Here is a 10,471-nt window from a genome sequence, read left to right on the forward strand (position 1 = left end):
TCCCTGAGACCCATAGGTGCTAAGATAGGGGAGGGGTTTGTGGTGAACACCAGCGGTGCCTAAATGTTGGACTTAGGGGCCCAGCTTCCGCTTTAGGCACTTAGGGCTGCCTTGTGAATCTCACCCAGGGAGGGAGTGGTTTGCCCCATTTAGTGGCAGAGAACAGAGCTTAGGGATTTTGACACATCATAGACCTCACTGCCGAAAAATAACCAGTTGCAAAGAAAAGTTCCCTTGGGCACTAGTTTCTGTGCACCAGCACACTATTCAGTCAGCAGAGCTCAGAAACCCAGAGCTAGTATATTTTGCGGGTCTTATTGCTGAGAACCGTTCTACAGTATAACTGGGTAATTATTTAACTGCTTTTCAAATGCGTGTTTAACCAGCACTGCTCCCTTCCACCAGTTATTATTTGCTGCTCTTAATGTCACACATTTTCTGCAGTATTCCCAGTTCCTTTACGGTTCACGTCTGCAGACTCACAGAAAGTCACGTTGCCATTCCTCAGTGAGTTTAGACGCAGGGGCTGTAAGATGAAAGGCATTTGCTTGTTCTACTGCCACTATTTCCCTCCTAAAAAAACGAGGAGTCCTCATGGCACCTCAGAGACTAAAAAATTTATTCCTACCTAGCTTCTAAACTAATCTGCTCTGATATGTTGTTAGATGTTGAGAAAATTCCTGCTCTGTCCTGTGCAGGTGCATTAGAAGGGAAACCGTCTCTTCCTCACATGCTATTCCCCATCTAGCACTATCAGGCCTCTGTTACCATAGTACCGGAGTATCTCACAGTCTTTAATGTATTTATCCTCCCCACACCCCTGCGAGGTAGGGCAGCACTATTAACCCCTTTGCACAGCCATGGAGCTGAGACACAAGTGACTTGACCAAGGTCACGTAGGAAAGTCTGTGGCAAAACTAGGGATTGAACCTGGGTCTCCCATGGCCCAGCCTACTGCCCTAATCTGTTTCAGGTCAGCCTGCTCAGCACACAAGAGGCTGCTCCATTCCAGCCCTTAGCATGGCTAGGATTAGCCACCACAGGACTGTGCCATAGGGCTTGAGCCAGAGGTGACTGAAATCAATAGGAATCTCTCCATTGACTCAGCAGGACCAGGATTTCACCTACAGATTGAAGTGATGCAAAAGACAATCAGATGTGTCCTTTTTCCTCATCCATTAAACCTAAGCTACAACTACAGGGTCAAATGCTGCAGTCCTTAGGCCTCATTCTCCAGTCACCTACACTGCTGTAAGTTCTGAGTAACTCCACTGAGCTATAGCAGGATAAGAATGGTCGAAGGAAGAGGGCAGTGAGCATCTTGTGAAATCCTGATGCAGGACCATCTCCTGTTGGAGCCACTGACACTTTGCCTGATCCCATTACTGTGATTCTTGTACTTTCTCCACTAAGATTTCCCTGTAAGTAACTGATTTTTAATTGCTTACAAGACAGATAATTTGTATTGCAAGTTGAACATTATTGTCACTAGGGTCAGGTGAGATGGATTTTCACTTAATAATCAACCTATCCTGCCTTGGGGAGAGCCATCAGTACCACACTGCGGACATGTTAACAATATCTGGACCAAATTCCGTTCTTATCTAAACCAAAGTAAGAACAGAGTAACTTCATTGACTCCTGTGCATCACACTTATCCCAGGGGGACTGAGGTTATGTCTACACTACACTGAAAGAAAGCGTTTCTGCTGGTGCAGGAATGCCACCTCCCCAGATGACATTAGCTATGCTGACAGAAGCACTCTTCCAGCAGTAGAGCTGCGTCTACACTGGGTGGCTTGTCGACATCACTATGTGGTTAGGGGCGTGGTTTTTCACACCACTAGCCGACAGAGCTATGCTGGTATAAGTTAGAAGTGTAGCCCACGCCTGAGAGCAGAATTTGGCTTTCTGTGTTACTGTGCTTTTGTAGTGCTTGATGTTTCCTGTCCTCATGAAACTCGTTTTGAATAAATGTACTCACAGGAAACTCACATGTCATCTCATCTTTAAGAGCTTCTATTTTTAAATTTTAATGAACATCACACGAGAGGAAAAAAACCACACACACAGCAGCTGTTCAAAATTAGCTTTTTGGGGGTGCTTTAAAGAAGAATTTCATTTCTCTGTAGCCCAACTGGGAGTGCAAGCCACCCAGACAAGCTTTTCAGTATATGCAGCTAATCATGTAACTTGCAGCTCTGAAAGCAAGCTTTTTACCTTTTGTCTTCCGCTAGGTTTTTCTTTTGAATGTATAGCACATTAATGGGAATGCACTATTGAACTACCTTGCATAATACAAAGGAACTTTGCTCAAATTATACTTAAATTACTAGTAAAGAAGCTGAAGGGGTCTCACCTCCCAGGCTTTTATGAGCTCGTCATAAACAAGGCTGCGATTCTTTCGCTGAGGTCATGGTAGTCACAGATTCCGTGACTTTCCGTGACCTTCGTGACTTCTGCAGAGGCTGGTGCAGCTGACTTCAGGGCCACCCGAGCAGCTGGCCCCATGGCCAGCTGCTCGGGCACCCCATGGACAGCCTCACTGGCTGCTGCTGGAGCAACCTGGGGCCAGCTACTCCGGCAGTCCCCTGTGCCAGCTGCACTGGCCGCTGCTCAGGCAGCCCCGGGCAGCTGGCTCCAGGGACCACCATAACAGCAGCCAGTGTGGCTGGCTCTGGGGACTGCCCGAGCAGCAGTGGTCCCAGGCGGCAGGAGCAGTGGCACCAGGGGCGCCCAGAGGCCGCCTGGAGAGCAGTCCCTGGGAGCAGAGGCTGGGGGGAAGTCAACCCCCGGCACTGGAGCAGGGCCCCCCCGAGCAGCAGGGCTCCAGAAGTAGAGATTTAGTTGGGGGTATTTTTGGTAAAAGTCAAAGACAGGTCACCAGCCATGATTTTTTATTTATTGCCCCTGACCTGTCCATGTCTTTACCAAAAATACCTGTGACTAAATCTTAGCCTTACTCATAAAAGTATTGTTTTTCTCAAGTATTCGTTCATTCCTCCATTTGACATATGCCTTGCTTGCTTCTGGACAGAAGTACTTAGATGGGGTGACCCACCACTGGTGCACCCCTAACAAGTCTGGGCATAACAACACTTTTGTCTCTAGCACCCCCTGCTGACTGTCACTTCTTTCTTGCAACTCAGTCTTCTGGCCAGATCACTTTTAGTTCCACCTCTTCCAGAGTAACAGGAGGTCTGACAAATATTAGTCCCAATCCTTATATCTGGTCTTTGGCCTTCAACTCCAGGCCTCATGGTCTTTACACCCCTTCACTCACGGCTTTCAGTAGTCTTTATTCCCTTCTCAGGGGCCACATACCCTCTGACCAGTGGCAATAGAGGGCCCTCCTTCTACACTGAGATCATACACCCAGTAGCTGCTCCATCAGATTCCTTGCTGCTGCCTCCCTGGACTCCTTCCTACTGTACCCTGTTTTCAGGCCTTCTCCCCAACTCCTTGTCGGATCCTTGTAATGAGTTACATGCCCCAGGGCTGCGTTCTGGGTCCACCACAACCTTCACATCAAGCAGGGTTCCACTCCCCAGGCCTTCCTGCCTATGAGTCCTACCCTTGCTGGGCTCTTCCTGCTCCTGGGATCACCTCTGCCTGGGTGAGCCAGTTCTTCCCCTTTACCTCAGGGCCCTGCACAAGCCTTCCACCCAGCAGGATATACCACCTCTAGCCAGTTCCAACACAATCTTTTCTGTACCCGCTCCTGCTGCTTCTTCCTGTTCCTCTGCTGTCTACCACCAACACAGTGGCTGCAGAGTTCTCACTGACCCGTGTCCCTTCTATGACAAAGAACCAACTCCTCCCCAGCTGGGTTTGATCTCCAGTTATGTCCAACACCCTGCCAGGTGCCACCCAGTGGGTAATTGGGCTTAGGCTCCTGTCAGCCCGTAGTTAACCAATGTAGAGTTCACTCAAAGAGCTCCTCTTCTCCCTGTTCCAATGCTCAAAGTGTTCTCTATACAAGACTGACCTTCTGATCCAAACTCAAGCGTGTGGCTGGACTACAGGCATTGAAAGTCCTCCAGGCACAGCGTCATACATGTAACCATACATGGTGCATGGCAGTTGTCCCTAGAAATACCAAGATGCAATGAGACACACTAAGGAGAAGATTTTAGCCTTAAGAACACAAGCATTGCTATAACTGATCTGACCAATGATCTATTTAGTCCAATATCCAGTCTCCAACAGTCGTCAGCACTTCAGAAGAAGGTGCAAGAAGCCCTGCAGTTATGACTGACTCCAGAGAAAGGTTCTTCCTGACCCCAATTAGTTAGAAGTTGGATTATGCCCTGAAGCTTGAGGATTTAGATCACTTCCAAAACTCTAGTTTTTGATTATTGTTTTGGTCTTAAAGTGGTTTTATTTTGCATATAAATATCCAATCCTCTTTGAATCTTTTGGCCTCAATGATATCCTGTGGCAATGAGTTCCAAAAGCTAATTATGCATTATGTGAACAAGTATTTCCTTTTATTAGTTATGACTTTCCTGCCTTTCAATTTCTTCAATTGAAATCCCCCTTATCTCTGTTTTACGAGGCAGTGACTGGAGGTACTTGAACTACCTCCTCTGTAACATTTTCCACCTTGTCTCCAGACTGATTGTCCAGAGTGTGAAACATGGAGTGCCCCTTATAGCAACACAATAGCCCAGACCATTCCTCTACAGCCATGGGGGTGGAAATCCATGTTGGGGCTGTGGAAGGAAGAGGAGTGACCAGAGCAGAGTCCCCTGTTGAGTCTGAGGGATTGCATGCAGAAATCCCACTGGGCATTGTTGCTTGAAGCAGGGTTAACTCGGACAGCCAGCAGAGCCACACACAGGGGCAGCCCTCCATTCAGGATGACTCTGACCTCTGAAGTCTACAGGTGCCACAGCGTTAGGAAGCCATTTCTGTCTAAGCTAAAGCTGCCCCCTTGGGCTTCCCTATGGGCCATGGCATTGCCAGAATCTTTGTAGTGCTGCATGCCCACCTCTCCAGACCCCAGCCCTGAGCCCGGCTTGTCCCCTGTGCCAGATTTTGGGAGGCAGTCCTCAGAGGGCAGTCTTACAGCTGTCTACTACAGTGCCTGCACCAGGGAATTGTCCTCCAGCTGAATACAGGGCTTTGATGGCCACTTTACACTATTCCAGCCCTTTTAACATGGCATAAGGGGGCCAGCAGGGAATTAAGTATCTCACCCTATAAATTTGCCAATGCCTTCTAATGAATGGAATATATTAGACTTGTTCAAATGTGGCTGGGTGTGACAAGAGAGAGATCAATTCGCCCTCTAGTGGTTGCAAACACAAAAGAATAAACCACCTACTCGGGATGGACCAAATTCAGGCCTATTGTAACAACACTGAAGTCAACGGAAGTTACAGTAAAGATTAAACTGACCCCGAGGATCACGAAGTGCCTTACACCAATGAATGAGTTAGTCTCATAACATGCCAAGGAAGTAAGCATGCATTACTGTCAAGGTTCCTTCCCCACTCTGAACTCTAGGGTACAGATGTGGGGACCTGCATGGAGAAAACCCCCTAAGCTTATTTTTACCAACTTAGGTTAAAACTTCCCCAAGGTACAAACTATTTTACCTTTTGCCCTTGGACTTTATTGCTGCCACCACCAAGCGTCTAACAAATATATAACAGGGAAAGAGCCCGCTTGGAAACATGTTTCCCCCACAAAATTCTCCCCAAACCCTACACCCCCTTTCCTGGGGAAGGCTTGATAAAAATCCTCACCAATTTGCATAGGTGAACACAGACCCAAACCCTTGGAGCTTAAGAACAATGAAAAAGCAATCAGGTTCTTAAAGGAAGAATTTTAATTGAAGAAAAAGTAAAAGAATCACCTCTGTAAAATCAGGATGGTAAATACCTTACAGGGTAATCAGATTCAAAACAGAGAATCCTTCTAGGCAAAACCTTAAGTTACAAAAAGACACAAAAACAGGAATATCCACTCCATTCAGCACAACTTATTTTATCAGCCATTTAAACAAAGCAGAATCTAACACATGTCTAGCTAGATTGCTTATTAGCCCTTTACAGGAGTTCTGACCTGCATTCCTGCTCTGGGCCGGCAAAAACAACACACAGACAGAGAGAACCCTTTGTTCCCCCCCCCCTCCAGCTTTGAAAGTATCTTGTCTCCTGATTGGTCATTTTGGTCAGGTGCCAGCGAGGTTATCTTTAGCTTCTTAACCCTTTACAGGTGAAAGCGTTTTTTTACTCTGGCCAGGAGGGATTTAAAAGTGGTTAGCCTTCCCTTTATATTTATGACAATTACTATTCCCTTTTCACAGACCAGGGAGAGCAATGCCTGGGAAAGGAGGACTCTGGAAGGGTGGGATCTGAATGTCACTGATTTGCAGATCAAATTGGTTCAGATTAGAAGTAAAAAAAAGTGTGTTGTTTGTAAATATCCCTAAACCCTGCCAATTCATCTCCAGGTCTGACAGTGAGATTAGGTTCTCCCTTGCTTCTGCACCATTACCAGGAATGAAGGTTTCACAAAAAGCAAATTCTGCCTTTATTTACAGCTGTGCAACTCCTTGGGCATCAGTGGGGTTGCACAGATATAAGTGAGAGTGTAATTTGGCCCACAGTATCTAATCAATCCTGTGTATATGCCTAAATCCTAATAGATGACCATGCAACCTTTAAATTAAATGTAAGCCATCCTGGTCAGTATTAGAGAGAGTTAAAAATTTGGGTATGTTTTGGTGTTTGTTTTTTCAAAACTGCAAAATTCTGAAGGAGCAGTAAGAAATTCAAATAGAGTTGGTTAATTTTCTTTTTATCTGTCATGTTATTTTTATCTTTCTTGTTATCTGCCTCCCGCCACCACACCCCTGCAAGGTAGGGAAGCCCAGACAGGGAGGCTAAGTAACTTACCTAAGATCACACCAGAAAATCTGTAGCAGAACAGAGAATTAAACCCCAGTCTCCCAAATCCTAGGCCAATAACCTAACCACTGGACCATCCTTCCCCTCTTTTTTGAGCAGCTCTACTTAAGACTTTTCTGGGTCACATCATGGATGCATGACGAGGCCCGATACACCTGTGCATTTACAAGCCAGATAAAAGTGCTATTAGTAATAAGGCCCTAAAACGACACAAGGCAGCTCTCCCTGTGGGTGCAACGAGAGGGCCAGGGATTACCTTTTTAATTGCCTCCCAGCACAGTTTCCATTAACAGCAGAGTTTAGTTAGGCCCCATCATTTAAATCAAAAGTGTGTGGTTGTTACCCTAGGAGAGCTAGCAGAGGTCCATGAGGGTATAGTTCCTGCTTGGTATGTTCATTGGCTTGCATGGATGGGGAAGCGGCATCTGGAATGTTCTCCATGGTGCAGGTAGCAGAAAATGATCCCAATTAAGTTGTTGGATGGGACAGCATTGCTGAGATTGGGGACATGAAACTCCAGGGCCATGGCTCCCAACCATCTGCAAGGGCCTTTCCACAAGGGTATTGGTGGTCTCCTCCACGGCTGCTCTCCTAGAGGCTGTCACCTTATCTCCTTGTTTCTTGGGGCACCAGAACAGTCCCTCAAACAGTCCCTTCTGGGGGCCCAGTGTGGGCACTTTCCCAGCAGTCAATGGGCTCTTGCGAGGGGACAGCAAGTGCCTGCTAGCCCAGGGGAGTGGCAGCTGAGGAGCCATCTCACTTGCTGAGAAAGGGCAAAGATATACCCCCCCACTGTTGCTAGGAAATGCACTGAGGGCCCCTAGAAACCATGAGCTAGGAGGGATTATCAGGCACCTCCTCCCCAGCAGACGGTTGCTAGGGAACCATAGGCGGTTCTCTAGTTACCATGCTGGGGATTCTGGGGTGTGTCTGGCAGTGGCTCAGACAGCAACAGTGAGACAGGCCCTTGCTACCCCAGAAGAGCCTTCTGTATTGGAAGAGGCAGTACCAAGTGGCCTCCCTACTCGAGTCTGTAGCAAGGGCACCGGCCTCTTGTCTGCGTTTGCTCCTTTAAAAAGCCTTTGATGCAATATACATGAAACTGGTATAATCCCAGGTCAGTCAAAACAAAGCACACCCACCTCACAGCTCCCCCAGTCCAGCCATTATCTCCTCCCAATGCATCACTTATCACACTTACACCTTATCCACCACTGTCCCAAGATCTGGGGAAACCAAGGCCTCCAGGCTTCTGCACTGCCTCCTGTAACCTACTCCTATGGTAATACAGCTCCTGCAGGATCCATGGTCCAAGGGGCTCCCTTGAACCCACCTCAGGAATGGAAGTCATTATGTGGTGTCCACACTGCACAAGATAATGTTACCATTGTTTTTCCCCATTGTATGGATGGGGAAACAACACTGAGAGCAATCATCCCTCAGTACAAACAAAGCCCCATCCACCTGATGTAGCCATACGGGAGTTTCTGTGGGGTTAGCTAAAAGGGAACAATTCCAAAGTCATGGCCCCCTGTCTTCTACAATGACCATGTCCTGCCCCAGAGTCCCCGCCACTCAAAGTGAAAGGGACAATCCAGCTGCTGATGTTCCACACCAAAGCTAACATGGCCACACTGTACAGATGTTCGTTCAGCTACAACTCAGAGTCCACTTCAGTGGATGCTACCTAAGCAGTTGGACCAAGTTAACATCGATATGGGAACCTTAGCATTCAATTTTTGTGGCTTACATGCATTTAAATTCTGAGCCTCACTACTGCACTAATGTTGTCATTGGCATTTCATGTCATTCATTCCGCTAAGTTGAACAGGCCGGCCACTTTCTAAACTCTTAGCAGTTTCAGTAGTTTCACTATCTCTTGCTTAAACATAAAGAAAAGTCAAGCGGTTGCCTGCCCTTAAAAGCACAGGTTTAAATCTTGCAATGAGTAGTGGTAATGCACTGAAAGAATGCTCATGTTTTTAATGCCTCGTCGTATGCTGTGCTCCAAATTAACTGCCAAACATTGCCAAATTAAATGTAAAAATGTAATAAGAAAAGCCAAAAAGGAGTTTGAAGAACAGCTAGCCGAAAACTCAAAAGGTAATAACAAAACATTTTTTAAGTACATCAGAAGCAGGAAGCCTGCTAAACAACCAGTGGGGCGCCTGGACAACTGAGATACAAAAGGAGCACTTAAAGACAATAAAGTCATTGCAGAGAAACTAAATGAATTCTCTGCTTCAGTCTTCATGGCTGAGGATGTTAGGGAGATTCCCAAACCTGAGCCGTCTTTTGTGCGTGACAAATCTGAGGAATTGTCACAGATTGAAGTGTCACTAGAGGAGGTTTTGGAATTAATTAAGAAACTTAACAGTAACAAGTCACCGGGACCACATGGCATTCACCCAAGAGTTCTGAAAGAACTCAAATGTGAAATTGCGGAACTATTAACTGTGGTTTGTAACCTGTCCTTTAAATCAGCTACTGTACCCAGTGACTGGAAGATAGCTAATGTAACACCAATATTTAAGAAGGGCTCTAGAGGTGATCCTGGCAATTACAGACCAGTAAGTCTAACATCAGTACTGGGCAAATTAGTTGAAACAATAGTAAAGAATAAAATTGTCAGACACATAGAAGAACATAAATTGTTGCGCAAAAGTCAACATGGTTTCTGTAAAGGGAGATCATGTTTTACTAAACTAATCTATTAGAGTTCTTTAAGGGGGTCAACAAACAAGTGGACAAGGGGGATCCAGTGAACATAGTGTACTCAGATTTCCAGAAAGCCTTTGACAAGGTCCCTCACCAAAGACTCTTATGTAAATTAAGTTGTCATGGGATAAGAGGGAAGATCCTTTCATGGAGTGAGAACTGGTTAAAAGACAGGGAACAAAGGGTAGGAATAAATGGTAAATTTTCAGAATGGAGAGGAGTAACTAGTGGTGTTCCCCAAGGATCAGTCCTAGGACCAATCCTATTCAACTTATTCATAAATGATCTGGAGAAAGGGGTAAACAGAGAGGGGATGAAGTTTGCAGATGATACTAATCTGCTCAAGATAGTTAAGACCAAAGCAGACTGTGAAGAACTTCAGAAAGATCTCACAAAACTAAGTGATTGAGTAACAAAATGGCAAATGAAATTTAAATGTATAAATAAATGTATAGTAATGCACAATGGAAAAAATAACCCCAACGATACATACAATATGATGGGGGGTAATTTAGCTAGAACTAATCAGGAGAAAGATCTTGGAGTCATCGTGGATAGTTCTCTGAAGATGTCCACGCAGTGTGCAGTGGCAGTTGAAAAAGCAAACGGGATGTTAGGAATCATTAAAAAAGGGATAGAGAATAACACAGAGAATATCTTATTGCCCTTATATAAATCCATGGTACACCCACATCTTGAATACTGCTTACAGATGTGGTCTCCTCATCTCAAAAAAGATATACTGGCATGAGAAAAGGTTCAAAAAAGGGCAACTAAAATGATTAGGGGTTTGGAATGGGTCCCATATGAGGAGAGATTAAAGAGGCTAGGAA

General features: G+C 45.7%; 1 long non-coding RNA gene across 1 annotated transcript in view; it reads right to left on the reverse strand.

The window, feature by feature from the left end:
* Nucleotides 1-6,992, reverse strand: part of LOC122465541 — a 31,862-nt gene extending 24,870 nt beyond the window's left edge. Inside the window, exon 1 of the long non-coding RNA XR_006290468.1 lies at nucleotides 6,909-6,992. This is a non-coding gene — a long non-coding RNA (uncharacterized LOC122465541). The remainder of the gene's footprint in view (nucleotides 1-6,908) is intronic.
* Between the last annotated feature and the right edge of the window lie 3,479 nt (nucleotides 6,993-10,471).

Source organism: Chelonia mydas, chromosome 4, assembly GCF_015237465.2.
Source record: "Chelonia mydas isolate rCheMyd1 chromosome 4, rCheMyd1.pri.v2, whole genome shotgun sequence".
In the NCBI taxonomy this organism is placed as follows: Eukaryota; Metazoa; Chordata; order Testudines; family Cheloniidae; genus Chelonia; species Chelonia mydas.